Genomic DNA, 19,158 nt, shown 5'->3' on the forward strand with positions numbered 1-19,158 from the left:
TGTTATCATGGTGACAACCAAGATCAGATTTGCATAGCGAAGAATAAATTTCAAACCTGAAAGTTCTTCCATCACATGGAAAGTGTAGACAAACAGTGTATAGAAAATGAAGAGGAAGAAAAAGAAAAAAAGGAAGAGAAGGGAGGACAACCTTTACCTTCTCCAGAACGTTCTGTTAATGTTCTGCTCTTTGATGATTGTCTGGGACTGCATCATTAGTGGTGGTAACAATGGAAAGGAAAAACATAATAACTTTAAGAACCGTCATTTACTTTTGTGCCTGCCACATGCAGACATTAGGCTGAGCCTTAATATACTTATACTGTTATCAGAATTAATGCAATTATTATTATTATTATTATTCCCATTATACAGATGAAGAAACTGAGGTACAGAGATTGCTGGCCTCTCCAGCTTGTCTAAGGTCTTAACCATGAACACTTGGAGGCTCCAGCATAAAGTAAGATTCAGCAACCAGTGAAAATCAGTAAGAAAAAGATGAAACTGCCTCATGGGAATAACTGACACATGGAAAGAAAAATAAAATATTGAAAACACTGAAAGTTAATATATGGCAACATAAGAACTGAGATTCATGAAACCACAACCAACAGGATTGAAATACACATAGAGCAACATAAGGAATCTCAGTTAAACTGGCAGAATTGAAACTCCATGTTGTATACTTGGAAAGGAAGAATCAGATCCCATATTTATTCATTAAATTATTCAATGTATATCAAATATACACTGAACATATACTATGTGTTAGATACTGTTTGAAGCACTGGGGATACAACAGTGAAAGAAAGAAAGAAAGTGAAGTCGTTCAGTCGTGTCCGACTCTTTGGGACCCCATGAACTGCATGGATATGAGTTGGACTATAAAGAAAAGCTGAGCGCCGAAGAATTGATGCCTTTGAACTGTACTGTTGGAGAAGACTCTTGAGAGTCCCTTGGACTGCAAGGAGATCCAACCAGTCCATCCTAAAGGAGATCAGTCCTGGGTGTTCATTGAAAGGACTGATGTTGAAGCTGAAACTCCAATACTTTGGCCACCTGATGCAAAGAGCTGACTCATTTGATAAGACCCTGATGCTGGGAAAGATTGAGGACAGGAAGAGAAGGGGACAACAGAGGATAAAATGGTTGGATGGCATCACCGATTCAATGGACATGAGTTTGGGTAAAATCTGGAAGTTGGTGATTGACAGGGAGGCCTGGCATGCTGCAGTTTACGGGGCCACAAAGAGTCAGACACAACTGAGTGACTGAACTGAATTGAACTGAACTGTAGCCTACCAGGCTCCTCTGTCCATGGGATTTTCCAGGCAAGAGTACTAGAGTGGGTTGCTGTTTCCTTCTCCAGGGGATCTTCCCAACCCAGGTATCGAACCTGGGTCTCCTGCACTGTAGACAGATGTTTTACCATCTGAGCCACCAGGGAAGTCACTATACAACAGTGAACAAGGAGACAAAAGTTTCTACTTCTGTGCAACATTTGGGTGAGAAAGGGCATATGGGCAATAAAGTTAGTAAATAACGAAGTCATCTAAGATACTAAAGACAGCAACATCTGTTAAAGACAGCAACTTCCAGGATAAAAATAAAGCACTAAGGACCAAGATAGGGACAGGAGAGGGACGTTATTTTGAACAGTAGCCAGGGTAAGCCCAGAGTGTAACAATAGGGCAAAAGCTTAAAGGAGGAGAGGAGATGAGCTCTGTGGATGGTTGGAGGTCAAGCATCCCAGGTGGGGCCAGGCCTGGCACACTGGAGCCTCAGTGAGGAGGCAGGTCTAGTCACTGCAGGAAAAGACTAAGGGAGAAAAGAAGAGACACAACCAGATGAAGTAACAGGATCCAAACTGCAAAAGGCTCTTGGCCACTGGATATCCGTGATTCTTCAGCTTTGAGGGTCATGAATTATTTGTATAAGCTGAGGAAAGCTAGAAGACCTCATCCCAAGAAGTGCACATACCCTAATTGCCTGTCCTAATTTCAGAAAGCTGACATCTCTGTCTTAGACTCCCAGGATCTGAACAACATCCTACAGGAGATCGTAGTTCCTCCAGCTGAAACAAAGAAACAGCTTGGAACAAACTCTATATTTAATGACATCCCAAAGGCAGACAGCATTTCAGGACAATGGACACCAAGGTTCCTCCAGGCTCTGAGGCTTTGCTTGTTCCATTATCCTCAACAATTTGGGGAGGTCATGCTCAAGCACCAAGAGCCCTGAGAGAAGCCAACTACATGTGTTCCCTGGGGACTTTTCGTTAGTCACAGGGTTCAAACACAAAACTACATCAATAGTGACCTTAATATCCATAGAGTAGAGGAATGCATGCAGTCATAGCCCAAGGGGAACTGGGTGCACTTGGACACAATCAACCGTCTTGCAGTTCATACGTGTGTGTGTGTGTACACAAATGTGTACACATATACTGATATATTCCAATTCTTTTATAGAAGCTAGAAGAGAAGAGAAATTGTTTTTTGTTTTGTTCCATTTTGTTTTGTTACTGATGAATTCCCAATGCTTAAAACAGTATCTGGTCCACAGTTAAATGCTCAATAAATAAAGAATGGCTGAATGAATGATCAAATTATTTATTTGCAAATAAGTCCAAAGCATTTATGTGAAAATAAATTTGCTAAGAAATAAATTATTTGCAAAGAAATAAATACTTCTTTGCAAATCACTCTAAGAAATCAGAGGCTCAAAACATTATAATTAAACAGACAGAACAGCTACATTGGAAATGTTAGGGGATATGGTTAACTAGGGATTAGAAAAGCTTGATGCAACAAGAGCGCAGTATTCCATGTCCTAAATCATGCCTATGTAAGAAAATATACAATGGAGAAAAGACAATCTCTTTAACAAGTGGTACTGGGGAAACTGGTTAATCACCTGTAAAAGAATGAACAGTTTCTAACACTTTACACAAAAATAAACTCAAAATGGATTAAAGATCTAACTGTAAGATCAGAAACTATAAAACTCCTAGAGGAAAACATAGGCAAAACACTCTGACATAAATCACAGCAAGCTCCTCCATGACCCACCTCCCAGAGTAACGGAAATAAAAGCAAAATAAACAAATGGGACCTAAGTAAACTTAGCTTTTGCACAATGAAGGAAACTATAAGCAAGGTGAAAAGACAGCCTTCAGAATGGGAGAAAATAATAGCAAACGAAGCAACTGACAAAGGATTAATCTCAAAAATATACAAGCAGCTCATGTAGCTCAATACCAGAAAAACAAACGACCCAATCAAAAAGTGGGAAAAAGACATAAACAGACATTTCTCCAAAGAAGACATACAGATGGCTAACAAACATATGAAAAGATGCTCAACATCACTCATTATCAGAGCAATGCAAATCAAAACTACAGTGAGGTACCATCTCACGCCAGTGAGAATGGCTACTATCAACAAGTCTACAAATAATAAATGCTGGAGAGGGTGCGGAGAGGTGGAGTGTTTCCACCTCTTACACTGTTGGTGGAAACACAAACTAGTACAGCCACCATGGAGAATAGTGTGGAGATTACTTAAAAAACTGCCATATGACCAAGCAATCCCACTGCTGGGCATACACAACGAGGAAACCAGAAGTGAAAGAGACACATGTACCCCAATGTTCATCGCAGCACTGCTTACAATAGCCAGGACAGGGAAGCAACCTAGATGCACATTGGAAGACTAATGGATAAGAAAGCTGTGGTACATACGCAATGTAATATTACTCAGCCATTAAAAAGAACACATTTGAATCAGTTCTAATGAGGTGGATGAAACTGGAGCCTATTATACAGAGTGAAGTAAGTCAGAAAGAAAAACACCAATACAGTATATTAACGCATTTATATGGAATTTAGAAAGATGGTAACGACGACCCTATATGCGAGACAGCCAAAGAGACAAAGATATAAAGAGCAGACTTTTGGACTCTGTGGGAGAAGGCGAGGGTGGGATGATATGAGAGAATAGCACTGAAACATGTATATTACCATATGTGAAATAGATGACCAGTCCAAGTTCGATGCATGAAACAGGGCACTCAAAGCCAGTGCACTGGGACAACCCTGAGGGATGGGATGGGGAGGAAGGGGGGAGGGGGGTTCAGGATGGGGGACATATGTATACCCGTGGCTGATTCATGTCAATGTATGGCAAAAACCACCACAATACTGTAAAGTAAGCAGCTTCCAATTAAAATTAATTAATTAATTTTAAAAAGATTAGAAATTATACCACCTTTCTGCCTTGGTGGAAACCTCTCACGGACGTTTCTCACCATTTGCAATTTGTGGTTTGCATCACTTTATCTGTTTTTTTTTTTTTTTTTAATTTCAAATCCAACACAGACCAATACTTTTGTAAACTACAATAAAATTGAATTCTAAAACAACTGAAAAACAAAAGAAACACACACACAAATACGCAAGCCCAAATCTGTATGAGAATCAAGAGACCTAAAATCACTCTCTCCAATTGCTATAAAGGTTTCTGAACACTCAATACCTGTTCACATCTCATTGATGACTGACAAGCAGTTCATGAACCACTCTAATCCATGGATCATACTTGCAGTAGCAAGACTCAGATCACAAAACACATAGATAGACATACATGTATGTTGGAGATTCCAGCATTCAATTCAGATGCTAATAATGCATTTGCTTTTCAGCTGATAGAGAAAAATAGTGTTCTGCTTCTTAATACATTTCTGTCAGATACTTATTTCAACTATCTAGGAATAAAATTAACAAGTCCATAATGCTCATAATATCAAACTCCAAGAATACATTAAAATGCTGACTACACTTCACTTAAAATTATCCCAAGATTTAAGCACAAAAATTAGAAACAGATTGTTCATTTTATAATAGATCCTACATTATGTAGAATGATTATAATGAGATGTGTTTCGTGTAAATAAGATGGTGATTTTATATTAATCCATTTATAAAATATGGTCTTTATATATTTATCTTCTATATTTATACCTGCAGCTTTACAGAAACATATTTATTTTCCAAACTAGTATCAAGAGGTTTTTAAAATGCTACTAAAATGATACACAAAACATTTGGCCAAAAAAACACTGGGCCACAAATGTTTTCCTTTACCTATTCTAAGCTTGTTAACATTACCTATTTGAAAATTATCATATATACATATAATCTAAATAAAATAAGATTAAATATAATTTATAAACAAAACTGATGTATGACACTCCTAAGAAGTAAACAGGCTGTCCTTTTCTGTTTTCATTAAAATAGCTTAAGACTGAGGAGGGATACTAGCCAATCTTCTTAAATTATCCTTTGTCTAAAAATACGACCTTCGAAACTATATAAACATAATCCTGAAATTTCTCGTCATTCACAAAGCTTCCTTAAATCAGGATGAGTTAATGATTTTCACCAAAGTGCAACTAAACATTGGATTAGTGCATTCCAGAGGAAATCCTACTTGAGGCTAAACACAAAGTCAGTACTCACTGAAGTGGCACCCAGGAGTAGACTCCACCTTTGGGCCAATTATAAATGAAGGCGGGAACAATCCTGATGGTACTCCTAACAGAAATTTTCCAGAGGTGGGATTCAAGACAGTTGCCTTCAAGTTCCACAGTGCTTCTATCATATCATCTGGCAGGAGGAGTAAATGGTTATTGAATTACAGAAGGAAACTGTGATTCCTCATTTCTTACAGGTCACTGAGGCTCAGGCATACAAACCTTTTATTGCATGGATTTTGCATCTTTGGGCAAAGCAAAAAAAAAAGCAAATGTTATTCTAATGGTGAGCCTACATGGCAAAAACTGAGACGATAACTCAAGAATGAAATCTGCTAAAAACTTTTCTTCAATCCCTGCCCCTACACCTGGATTATAACAGGCAGGCAATGAGTATAGCATGGAGAAAGGAAGAGAGAAGATAAAGATGCAAAACAAACAAGTACAAGCTCTGAAAAACATGAAAACATGATGCACAAGCAACAGAATGCAGACAGTGAATTATCTTGATGCTTTGTTACAATTTAAAAAACATTAACTTGAAAAATACTAACAACTTCTATTCTTTGAGAGCTTATTATATATCAAGTACTGTGCAAAGCATCCATCATTTCAAACAATTTTTCCAAAATTCTGAAACACTAGTCATGATGCTCATTGCAAATAAGGAGACAGGCTTAAGGATGTAAATAACTTGACTAGGATCAAAGTTAGTATGTTTGTCTAATTTCAAGCTTTTGCCCTAAACCTCACACTTCTCTATCTTCTAATGTCAAAACATTAAAAAATAATAATGAAGACAAATGTTCATACTTGTAAATGCCCCAAACTAAAAAACTCCCTAAATGCCCATCAACAGGAGAATGGGTAAATCCCCCCCAAAAAAATGTATTTGAAGGAATACCATATAATCATGAAAAAACCAACTCTACCCACAGTAGCCCAGATGAATTTCTCAAACATAATCATGATGAATAAAGGCCAGGCACAGGCAAGTGCCTAAATATGACTGAATCCATTTCTATAAAGCACAAAACTGGCAAAGTTAATCTATGCAGTTATGAATCAGGGTGGTAGCTACTGTAGGGTGGGGTGATGACTAAAGAGTACAGGAAGGGAGCATCAAGTGCAGATATCACCTGATTAATTGATCTGAGAGCTGGATAACAGGAGTTCAATTTACCAAAAAAAAGCCATCATTCTATACACTTAAAGTAAGTATGCTTTTCTCTACATACATTACACTTCAATAAAATACTTTTTATCAAAAGAAGATGCACCTCCTTAAGGCATTTTCTACTTTATCCTTTTAATGTATTTAGACTCAAATATTCTTTAATAAAGCACTCTATATTTTCCCATGCTTTAGAAATCTTAAGTACAAATATAAGAAAATAAATCATTTGAAGAATGATATAATACCATCTATAGCAACATGGATGAAGCTAGAGATTATCATATTAAGTGAAATAAATCAGACAAATATCACATATCACTTAGATGCAGAATCTAAAAATAAATGCTACACATGAATTTATTTACAAAAAAGGAATAGACTCACAGACACAGAAAACAAACAGATGGTTACCAAAGGGAATAGAGGAGGGAGAGGAGAAGATAAATCTGGAATGTAGGATTAACATACACACACTACTGTATATATGAAACAGATAAACAACAAGCACCTGCTATATAGCACAGGGAACTATATTCAGTATTTTACTAACCCATTAGTGGAAAATAACCTGAATGTATATGTATGTGTGTGTATATATATATATATAACTGAATCACTTTGCAGTACACTTGAAATGAATGCAACATTGTAAATTAACTGTACTTCAATTATAAAGTAATTATAAAAAAGAAAAATCATTAGAGATTTGAACGTAAATAAATTGGAGTTGGGGGGAAACAACTGACTAGAAGTTAAAGAAAAATCTGTCTTGGTGTATTCCCCTGCTGTCTCAGTGCACACTCTTGAGAGGAAGGCATTTAACCTCACCAGTGACCAGCTTCCTCATCCAAAAATGGAAGAAATCCCAATAATCTTCAATGGCACCTCATTCTAGTCCTCTTTTTTTTTTTCCTGAACTCTACTCTTGCTCGTATCACACTGATGCAGCATTCACACAGAAAACGGGAACCGCTTGCAACCCTATCACATGATACAAGGGTAGAAGGAAGCAGACTTGACACATACATTTAATCAACCTCTGATTATCCATGTAGATATTACAGCCCTGCAGACACTCCCCAGGAACTGAATTAAACCACTCACCACTGGGTCCCACAGCAGCCTTGTTCACATATCCTGAAGCTCCCACACAAAGCAGAATGGTCAGTAGGTCCAACAAAGCCTTGCGTGGATTTTTAACTCTAGGATCATCAGCACCCTACGGTCCACAGGGTCGCAAAGAGTTGGACACCACTGAGCACGCATGCAGGCACACACATTGGCACCACCAGCCTTCACTTTTACCACAGATACTTGCAGACTTTCAGTTTTTCCTAAGATTTGGCCATTTAGTCAGAAGAACACAGAGAAATTAACAATTGCTTATAACATTCAGATTTCATGCTCCTTTGTACAAATTCATTAGATTCTCCTACCTACCTGCTTCATGCAATACAAGAACGAAACCTAATTCTGATGAACACTGTATCAGCCAGGATCCAATCAGGAGACAGAAACCAGAAAAATGTGAATGAAGAAAGGAATTATTAACTATCACAGAGAATTAGCTAATAAGAAGTAAACTCTAATATAGGAATAGCAGACATAAGGAGCCGCCACGACCCTTAGGGCTCAGGGTCCTCCTCCCCAGGGCTGAGATCCAGGAGCTCTCTGCATGGGAGGGAATTCACTGTGTCCAGCACTTACTGGACTCCATCCTCTGGAGTCCCTGGGAAGGCTCTTCACAGAGAGGTGGCCCACCAGAGACACTGGTGAGCAGGCACACCTGCTGCAGAAAGGAAAACTCCTTCCCCTTGCAACATCTCTCCAGCGCCCTCTCCTGACAAAGCTTAACATCATGCCAACTGGCAAAAGAAAAACATCTAGAGTCCAGAACCATTTTCACACAGCAGGCAATAAAGGGTGAAAGTCGACCTCATAGACAATAAACTGATAACCAGAACACATCCTATAGCAAGCAATTGCAGTAAGTTCTAATAACCCAACACGCTCCATGCAAGCCACAGGTGCTAACTTCATCCTATAAGAACTGCCACACTGAGGAAACCCGAAGGGAAAGAGACACATGTACCCCAATGTTCATCGCAGCACTGTTTATAATAGCCAGGACATAGAAGCAACCTAGATGTCCATCAGCAGATGAATGGATAAGAAAGCTGTGGTACATATACACAATGGAGTATTACTCAGCCATTAAAAAGAATACATTTGAATCAGTTCTAATGAGGTGGATGAAACTGGAGCCTATTATACAGAGTGAAGTAAGCCAGAAAGAAAAACACCAATACAGTATACTAACGCATATATATGGAATTTAGAAAGATGGTAACAATAACCCTGTGTACGAGACACCAAAAGAGACACTGATGTATAGATCAGTCTTATGGACTCTGTGGGAGAGGGAGAGGGTGGGGAGATTTGGGAGAATGGCATTGAAACATGTATAATATCATGTATGAAACGAGTCGCCAGTCCAGGTTTAATGCACGATACTGGATGCTTGGGGCTGGTGCACTGGGACAACCCAGAGGGAGGGTATGGGGAGGCAGGAGGGAGGAGGGTTCAGGATGGGGAACACAGGTATACCTGTGGCGGATTCATTTCGATATTTGGCAAAACTAATACAATATTGTAAAGTTTAAAAATAAAATAAAATAAAATTAAAAAAAAAAAAAAAAGAACTGCCCTGGCTAAAGGTGACAAAACTGATGTGGAGGAAGGAAAATTCTTTGTCAAGAGGCAAACAAATCTGACAACAGCAGGATAACAGAACTACTTCCACATCAGGTGCAGGGTTCTTGTCTCCTGGGATACATCTAAACTGTCCTTTTTTTTTTCTTTTTTACTGTATACTGAGCTTGTCTCAAATCATTTTTTAGATAGTCCTTAGCCTAGCACAGTTTTGATAATACCAGTCTTCTGACAAATGATGACAGACTGTGAATATCAAATCACTCACTGAGCCATAAATAATGTTGCTCATATTTTTGACCTTTGCTTAGCCATTCACACGAACGTGGTAACTGTTCTGTATTACGATAATTTCAGGCCTGTGTTTGTGTGTCACTCATGGCCTTTTGTCCAAGCTCTGGTCATTTTGCCAACCAAAATGCAAAGCTGGAGTGCATCTCTGGAACTAGAAAAAAAATCATATTCATATCCTCAGAGTACAGGATTAATGATCAGTAGTATCACGAATGATTCCAACCACAGGAAAGACTCAAAATAAAGGAAATGAGCAAACACGGGCCAATAACTCACTTTGGTACAGATCACAACATGCAGGCTTTTGAGAGAACATCAGATCTGGAGAAAGACCCTGATGCTAACAGAAATAAAATAATCATAATCCATATTTCCAGAAGAGGGGGGTAAAAAAGCATGTAAGACTAAGGTTCAAAACAGAACTGTATGGAGCATACCAGCAACTAACCTTAAGTAGGAGGGTGTAGAAAAGCTGACTGAAAAAGTAGAATGAAAATAAATATTCCCTGTGAACATCAACCTAATTTAGGACTCAATAAGCCTGAGCTGAATAATCAATTTCAATTGGGGCAAAAAGAGCCTTTGGAAAAGAAATAAAACAGACTAGTAAGGAAATCACAGGGACAAGCAAAGAATGTTTTATCTTGGTGGGTGGGGGGTGAATTCAAAATCTGGGAAATAACAGAAATAACTTAGTCACCGTTTTGCAGCACAGTCTGGGGAAGGAAAAACAGAGGCTGAGACACATGGGAGCTGCTCTGTTGCTCTCTACCTCACTTAGCTGTTTTCTCTTCCTGGGATTCACTTGTCCAGTTTCTAATTTCCATTAGATTTGGTTAGGTTTGGTCTTTTTTTCTCCATAGGAAGGTCAGCTCTGTGAAGGTAGAAATGTCTCTTTTTTTAAACTTTATTTCCCCAGTATCTAGGACAGTGCTAGGAATGGAACAAATACTCAAGAAATACGTTGGATGAACTCACAAAACCCAAGAAAGGAATTTTTATATTGGGTTTTGATTGATTATATATATATATATATATATAATTTGATTGATTATATATTCAGTGTCAAGTGTTACAGAGTAAACACATTCTAAACCAGGGTCACTAGTAATTTTAGGCTTCGTATTGCATGTTTTTTTGTTTTGTTTTACCTTCAGTGGTTGAGAACAAGTATTCACTGTGAAAACCATTCTTAGTTCCATAGCTAATACAAACACACACACACGATCAAAGCAATCTGGCTTGTACTTCTGCTTTCATGGATACGTTTTTTTTTTTTCTTTCCTATTCTAAATAGAGAATTCAGGAGCTAATATTAGTCTTGCTGCTACCTATTTACACTTTTTTCTAATTTTTTCAATCTAATTTGATCCTGTTGAAGGAAAACAATAAATTCAAGGGCCTGAAAAAATAAAATGCAAAGTGAGCAAGTTCAGGACAGCAAGAGAGAAGCCACCTTAAGTCCAAGTATATGGTTCCTGCTGTCTCTCCTTGTTTCCCATATGTCCTACCCCCGAGATTTTAAGTTTCAGCAACCTCATTAATTTGTCAAGCTTTATGACTCAAGCTTAGGGGGTGGGGGAGAGGGCAGTGACCCATGAAACAAAGACTTCAATGTCTCCAGAAGCTGAGAAAATTCCAGCATTGTCAGGGCAGATACTATTTATAATCCAGTTAAAGTGTACGCTCCTAAATGCATTTTCTACGGCGAATATCCGACCCACACTTCTGAATTCCTGGCTTCCTCAATGGTGAAGAAGGCAAGCAGCTAAAACTCTGAGGACTGAGAAGGGGGAAAAGTGAACTCCTTGCTCTTACTATTTTATAACATCCAGCATCATGTGACAGAATTAAAAGGTTCCTGTTTTTGACTCACCTTTGACAAGAAAGTGCCTCATTGCTATGAGCTTTGAGCTTAAGTTACTGGAAACATGTGGGGTTGGAAAATATCCTACAATGCACACTTTAGGAGAGAAAAAAAAAGTTATGGAAAACTCCATTTAACTTTTTTCCAGAAAAATGCACCCACATAGGAATAGATGCCAAGCTACCTTATTGAATGTGTATACATGTGGCCCCTCATCGTGCACATACTCTACGTTAACACTTCTCTATGGCTCAAGAGTAGGGCTCTTCGGAAAAGGGGGTATCTTGCCCTGCTGCTGTCCAAGGGGCGGGTGCTAGGCAGCCCGGCGTTGCTGCAAGGGCTCTGCAGTGATTGATGACGACGGACTCTGCAAGCCCTGCACATTACCTCCACTCCACTCATGGATCCCAACCAAATTAATTTTCTCCTGTGCCAATTCCATCACATCCCTTGGGTTTACAAAGAAGTTTTTACCAGGCCATCAGAACCCAAAAGGGAATGAACATTTTCGTCCTGGCAGGAACTTAAAATAGAGCTTAAAAATAAAACAATGGGAATGAATTTTTAGCTCTGCAAAGCTCTTAGTCTCTAGAAATTTCTTGTACAACTGAAAAAAAAAAATCCTACTCCTGCTTTTACTGCTCCATTTAAACTGCAAGTTATGAAGAAACTAATGTAGAAAGTCCAAGGTTTTCATTCCAGATCTGAACTGACATATATCAAACTAAACAGTCATGTCAAAGTATAAGTGGAACCAAGTTTCATGTACATCCCTAGTTAAGAGTCTAGCCCAAACAGTACTGCCAAACAGAAATATAAAGTGAGCCACATACGTAAATTAAAATTTTCTAGTCACCGTATTTTTTAAAAAATGAAGCAGATGAAATTAATTTTATCTTATTTCACCTAGTGTACCCCAAAGAGTATTTCAACATCAATTAAAAATATAAATTATTACTGTGATATTTTACATGTTTTTATGTTTTTGTTTACAAAAACAGGTGTGAATTTTATACTTGGAGAACACCTCAGCTTGAAATAGTCACATGTCAAGTGCTCAAGAGTCATGTGTGGCCTGGGCTACCATATTGGACAACAGAGCTCTAAAGGCTTCTCTTATGTTTCATTAAGTTCACTCTTCCAATCCAGAAAGTTCTAATTGCAACAACAAAGCTATCATTGGCAGGAGAAGATATTCTGAGCAGTGTTTCAACTTCTTGGACAAGTTCACACGTGGGCTTCACTCTGACACGTCCACACTTGGGGCCATCTGTTACAATGGAACGATGCCCACGAGAAAGAGGTTACCAGCTTCTAGAATCAGACATGCAACCACAGCAAGAAGATTCTCCTAGCTTAAGCAAGTTCCAAATCCTGAACTTCTGAACTTCATTTTTCCCAGGTGCTGCATCTGGACATTTAGCAGGGCTTAAATTAGTACCATTTTTGAGATACTGTCTTTGAAAGAGAGGAGGGAAAAAAAAAAAAAAAACAGGCTGAATTTTTTTTAGGATGGGTCTTTGAAGAAGAAGGTTAAAGGAAACACAAGCTAACATTGGAAGAGGCACTGTGCCCTTCATATGCCATTTTTTTAAAAAAACAAATCAAGGCTTAAAAAGTCCCTTCGGTATGAACTGTCTATTCCCATCATACCTTCAACTGAACAACGGTAGTCACGTTTCTGAGAACACTGCAGTCTTCTGATGTACATATGTATATATCTATTTCTTCTTGAAGGTGAATCTTACTGAAATTTTAATCTATTAATATCACAGGATTAGAAACACAAAGCTGATGAATGCTGATTTTCATTTGAAACACTCACTCTTCTTTGATTTTTTTTCCCAAACCATGTGCTAGTTGTTAGAAAATTTTAAAATCAATTTTTAAAAGAAAATTAACCTATTTTAATGCCCACAGATTCTAATATTACTTCTCTGACTTTAAAATATAACTTTGACTCTAAATGCTCTTAATATTTTATGAAAATAGTCATAAAATATTCACAAATACTTTATTAAAATGCAGTATTTTCCATTAAAGAACTTAAATATCTAGTGAGAATAAGAAAGCCAAAAGCTCAAACTGTACTTCATTGATGTATTCACTCAACAAATATTTATTTAGTGGCTACGTTACACCCGACACTACATACATACTACACAGGTGCTGGAAAAGGAAAACAAACATGGTCTCTCCTTAGTGGAGCTTAAAATCTAAGCTGGAAGATGAATAAGTAAGTAGTAACAGTCAGAATGTGAGCATTAATATTGGGGAATTATAGAAAGCAGAGAGATAAGGAGAAAGAGAGAGACGGAAGGACAGAGGGAGGGAGGCAAGAAATTAAAGACGATAGACAGATAGATAGCAGATAGATGTGTGTGCATGCTCAATCGCTAAGTCGTGTCTGACTCTTTGCAACCCCATAGACTGTAACCCACCAGGATCCTCTGTCCATGGGATTCTCCAGGCAAGAATACTGGAATGGGTTGCCACACCCTCTTCCAGGGGATCGTCCCGACCCAGGAATCGAACCTGCATCTCCTGAGTCTCCTGAATTGCAGGCACATTCTTTACCATTGAGCCATTAGGGAAACCCAAATGGACAGATACATAGGTACATACACACATACATACATAAAGACCTGAGGCATGTATAAGGGAGTCAGCCAAAAAAAAAAAAAACTGAGAGAAACAGAGAGGGAGTTACAGATGAAGGGGGAAATTAAGTGGAAACACCTAGAATGAAAGCCAGGGAATGAACAGGAAATCTAAGAGGTAACAAAAAAAAGAAGAAGAAGAAGAAAAAAAAAACAAGCAAAAGGTGGCTGGATGGCAAAAAAAAAAAAAGTAGATGATGTTTAGGAGAAGCAATGGAGTTGGATGGAGAAGGGAATGGCAACCCACTCCAGTATTCTTGCCTGGAGAATTCCATGGACAGAGAAGCCTGGCAGGCTACAGTCCATGGGGTTGCAAAGAGTCAGACATGACTGAAGCACACAGGCACTCATGGAGTTGGGGGGCTTCATACGTCCCTTTAAGTTGCACAGACTATGTCCTAGCAGTGAGACACCAACTCGGAGTCTGAAGATTCAGACAGCTCAGAGGAGAGGAGATTAGATGGAGCACATGGACTGGTCCAGGACTGAGTCCCTGCACTCCGATATCCAAAATTCACACTGAGGTAGACCTACCTAACAAACGGTATCCTAACAATAACTTCCACAAATATATATACAGATGGAGCAATATTTCTGGCCTCAAAGCCTAACCTTATATTCTGCAACTGTCCCGTAGTAAGACAATATCTAATTTTGTAATCATATTCCTGGAAACATTCCCCAAAGTCTTGATAAAACATGAACTAAGACACTGAAGCAGAATTTTAGTTCCAACTTGAACATTGTTGTTATTATATTTGTTTTTAAGATAAGTATCGAACAAAGACTGTAACAAATTCCAGTGTAAGCACCATTCAGATCTTTAGATGTTATTCCAATATCTGATTTGATTCTTGTCAGAAACAAAGCATCAAGGATTCAATTCAAGGCTTTTTTCTACCCCTGTTCTCCCTCACACCCATTTCTCTCCTTAGAAAGAAAGTGCTTTCTTGAAACTGTTTTTTTTTTCAGCGTTTTCATGCGCGCGCGCGCACACACACACACACACACACTCACACACATACTCACACACACACACAAACCCACATTCATTATAAATACATGGCAATGTTCTGCCCATATTTTAAAACTTGACCTAAGTGAGACCTATCTTACCCATCATACTGCACTTTGTGTGTTTAATTCTATCGTTTTTTAAACAAGCATGTCAAGATTATGTGAAGGGGTAAGACAGGTTTTTAAAATTATGAATCATATCAGCTGTACCAAATGAAGACAAATATAATAAACACACCTTATCACACAGCCTAATAAATAAAACCTTAAAGATATAATCAGGTTAAAAAAAAGATGTAATCAGATTAATTCTCAAAGCCATTTTGCAGAGTCTTCAGGCATTCTGCATCCCTATATGAGTAGTTTCAGAACAAGCATCAACTCATGTGACTACCACAGCTAGAAATCATTAATGCATTTTTCTGTAACTTCTCTGACAGTTCTGCAAGCAGAGGGATGGAAAACGTCCATGTTCTCCTTGATCCTATCACACTTCAGGGACAATTAACTGCCACAAGAAACTCAGTACCTCGACTTTCTAACCTAATGGCATTTTCTTCCCATGTAACACCCTCACTTAATGGCGCAAATACAGCCGAATCCCACTACCATCACTATAACCACTGTCGTAGAATGAGCTTTAACATGTGTCAGGAGCTATGCTAAGCATTTTACTTGTACTACCAAAAATAATGCTCATAAAACCCTGTGACTTAGATACGACTATGTCTATTCTGCAGATAAGGCAACCAAGTCAGAGAGATGTTAACAAGTTGCCAAAGATCAAAAGATAGTAAAAGCTGGAGACTAAATTTGACATCTACATCAACTCCTGATCTTAACTATTACATAAAAACTACATTAGAAAAAAGTTCATTTTCAATCATGCAGAGGAACTAGTACTACATTATCTCTCCCATTGTAATTAACTAGAAAATTAGACAAAATATATGAAACAACAGTTTTCAGTCATTAAACAATAAGCAATTTGGGACTGTGATTACTGAAGGAAGAGGAAAAAATGAGATGAGCAATATAACCACCTAAGAGTTCTACCTAGAAGTACTTTCCAGACTGTGAGACAGAGAGGGGCAGCCTAGGCAGAGCAGAGCCTCGGTGAGCTGAGAAGGAAAGTTTGGAATTTGGGGAGAATGAGGTAGAATATGTAGGACAGAGTAAAGGAAAGGAAGGAGCTATGCAATAATAATAATAAGCCTAGAAAATGTCCTTATAGATCTCCTTGAGTCTTTAGTTAATACACAAATGCAGAGAGTCAAACTCTGTAGGGCTGAGCAAAGACTAGCTACCAAAATATGACTACAAGGAAAAAAACATCTACTGGGAAGCTATAAGCAAAACAGCTTTCAGAGCTCACAAAGGACTGGGAAACAATCAAGATCCAACCTGCCTGAGTGGAAAAACTTCATTCAACACCTGCTTTATTCAGCAGAGACTTCATTCTGAAGAATAAACAAGGCCTACAGGAAGTCTACGCAAGATCCAGTCTCACAAAAAAATTAAAACAACATCAAAAGAATCAAGCTGATCCTTGAGTAAATTAAGGTGACAAAATCTAGAGATACAAAAGTGTAATACTCACAATGGCTATCATCAAATAAAATATTACTAGACCTGTGGGCAGGAGAGACTTAACTCAGCAGGCCTGGGTTGCTCAAACCCTGCACGTTTCAAAGGCAGGTCTGTCTGCTGGATTGACTTTCACTGGCTTCTAAGAGATAACCTCTGAGCCCTTGGCACAGTATGCTTAATAAGAGTGTTTCTGTATGTCATGAGAAATGCTGGGCTGTATGAAGCACAAGCTGGAATCAAGATTGCACGCAGAAATGTCAATAACCTCAGATATGCAGATGACACCACCCTTATGGCAGAAAGTGAAGAACTAAAGAGCCTCTTGATGAAAGTGAAAGAGGACAGATAAAAAGTTGGTTTAAAGCTCAACATTGAGAAAACTAAGATCATGGCATCCAGTCCCATCACTTCATGGCAAATAGATGGGGAGACAGTGGAAACAGTGATAGACTTTATTTTGGGGGGCTCCAAAATTGCTGCAGATCATGATTGCAGCCATGAAATTAAAAGACACTTACTCCTTGGAAGGAAAGTTATGACCAACCTAGACACCATATTAAAAAGCAGAGACATTACTTTGCCAACAAAAGTCCATCTAGTCAAGGCTATGGTTTTTCCAGTAGTCATGTATGGATATGAGAGTTGGACCATAAAGAAAGCTGAGTGCTGAAGAATTGATGCTTTTGAACTGTGGTGTTGGAGAAGACTCTTGAGAGTCCCTTGGACTGCAAGGAGACCCAACCAGTCCATCCTAAAGGAGATCAATCCTGAGTGTTCATTGGAATGACTGATGTAGATGCTGAAACTCCAATACTTTGGCCACCTGACACGAAGAACTGACTCATTTGAAAAGACCCTGATGCTGGGAAAGAGTGAGGGCAGGAGGAGAAGGGGACAACAGAGGATGAGATGGCTGGATGGCATCATCAACTCAACAAACATGAGTTTGAGTAAACTCCAGGAGTTGGTGATGGACAGGAAGGCCTGGCGTGCTGCAGTCCATAGGGTTGCAAAGAGTAGGACACAACTGAGGGACTGAACTGAACTGAACTGAACTGTATGTCTGAGGTCTTGAGCCACACTGTCTTGGGATGATCACCTCTCTCTGTATGCCTGAGGCCATGGGCTATGCTATACAGTTTACCAGAAAACTTTACCCTAGAAAGAGGTTTCCTAAATTTTGTTACCTTTTCAAACTTTTTTTCCTAACTTTTGTGATTTAGGGTGAATACTTTTTTTGCTGGGGGGAGGGAGGAGGTGGAGCTTTGGGAGGAGCAGGGTAAAGTCAAAGCAACTGAGACCACAGGGGCACAACATGACCCCCCCAAAAATTCCAGTACACCGAGGCTCAGGTAAATATCTTCAGTTGGCAACACTTTGTATGTGTTATTACATACTGTTGCTGGAAAATTAACTGAATCCCAATATGGGAAGGGACACCTGAAAGTATTGCACTTGTTTCCACACGAACCAGTAAGTTAATAGCTGGCACATTTGGATATAAAGATACCAACATTTTAGACTACAGAGAAAAGGGAAAAGACTTACTGAAAAAACCAGTGAATCAATACTTAAGTTATACTGTATAAAACATACCACAAGGCTGCTGCTGCTGCTAAGTCACTTCAGTCGTGTCTGACTCTGTACGACGCCATAGACAGCAGCCCACCAGGCTCCCCCATCCCTGGGATTCTCCAGTCAAGAACACTGGAGTGGGTTGCCATTTCCTTCAAAAGCATCACGCTGGGAAGATGATCAGAAGTCTATGGAGAACTGATTCTTTGAGAGGGAAATCAGCAAACTGCCCTGTTACAAAAAGATCTGACAAATGGTAGTTTTTTTTCCTGGTTTATAGGAGTCAATCATACACTATTTAACCCATGGACGGAAGGTTAAGTGAAACAATACTCAGTCACAATATTGATAAGCATCTAATATCTTCGAGCAGCACTTAAATACTTAATAACCCTCCATCAAGTTACTGTAGTTAATGCGTCCTGAAAAAAGAACGAGTCAGCAATCCTCTTCCAGTGCCCTATTACAGAATTTTATCTATGATCCTTAAGTATTTTCACTTTTTGCCCATAACACTAACCAAAAAAAAGGCACCCTCTGAAAATAACTGATTTTCCACTACACTTCATTCTATAAACTTTAATCAACTTGCCAGAAAGTCTTTAAAAAGAAGTTGTGCATAGTCCATTCATACTTCAGTGGACATAATAAACTTAATACCTCTTAAAGAAATTTTAAATACTTGGCAGTGAGATAACTCCATAAAAGCTGCTAATGACTCAAGAAACTTGTGG

At 38.7% G+C, this 19,158-nt stretch overlaps 1 protein-coding gene across 6 annotated transcripts in view; it reads right to left on the bottom strand.

The window, feature by feature from the left end:
- MITF (melanocyte inducing transcription factor) overlaps window positions 1-19,158 on the bottom strand; it is a 228,783-nt gene that overhangs the window by 135,798 nt on the left and 73,827 nt on the right. For 2 of the 6 annotated variants that reach the window (XM_070776328.1, XM_019984616.2), the window contains exon 2: window positions 5,519-5,665. The exons of the other annotated variants lie outside the window; for them this stretch is intronic. The gene's annotated coding sequence lies outside the window, so the exon portion shown is untranslated. The remainder of the gene's footprint in view (window positions 1-5,518; window positions 5,666-19,158) is intronic. 6 annotated transcript variants of the gene reach the window in all.

The sequence above is a fragment of the Bos indicus genome, chromosome 22 (genome assembly GCF_029378745.1).
Source record: "Bos indicus isolate NIAB-ARS_2022 breed Sahiwal x Tharparkar chromosome 22, NIAB-ARS_B.indTharparkar_mat_pri_1.0, whole genome shotgun sequence".
Classification (NCBI taxonomy): Eukaryota; Metazoa; Chordata; class Mammalia; order Artiodactyla; family Bovidae; genus Bos; species Bos indicus.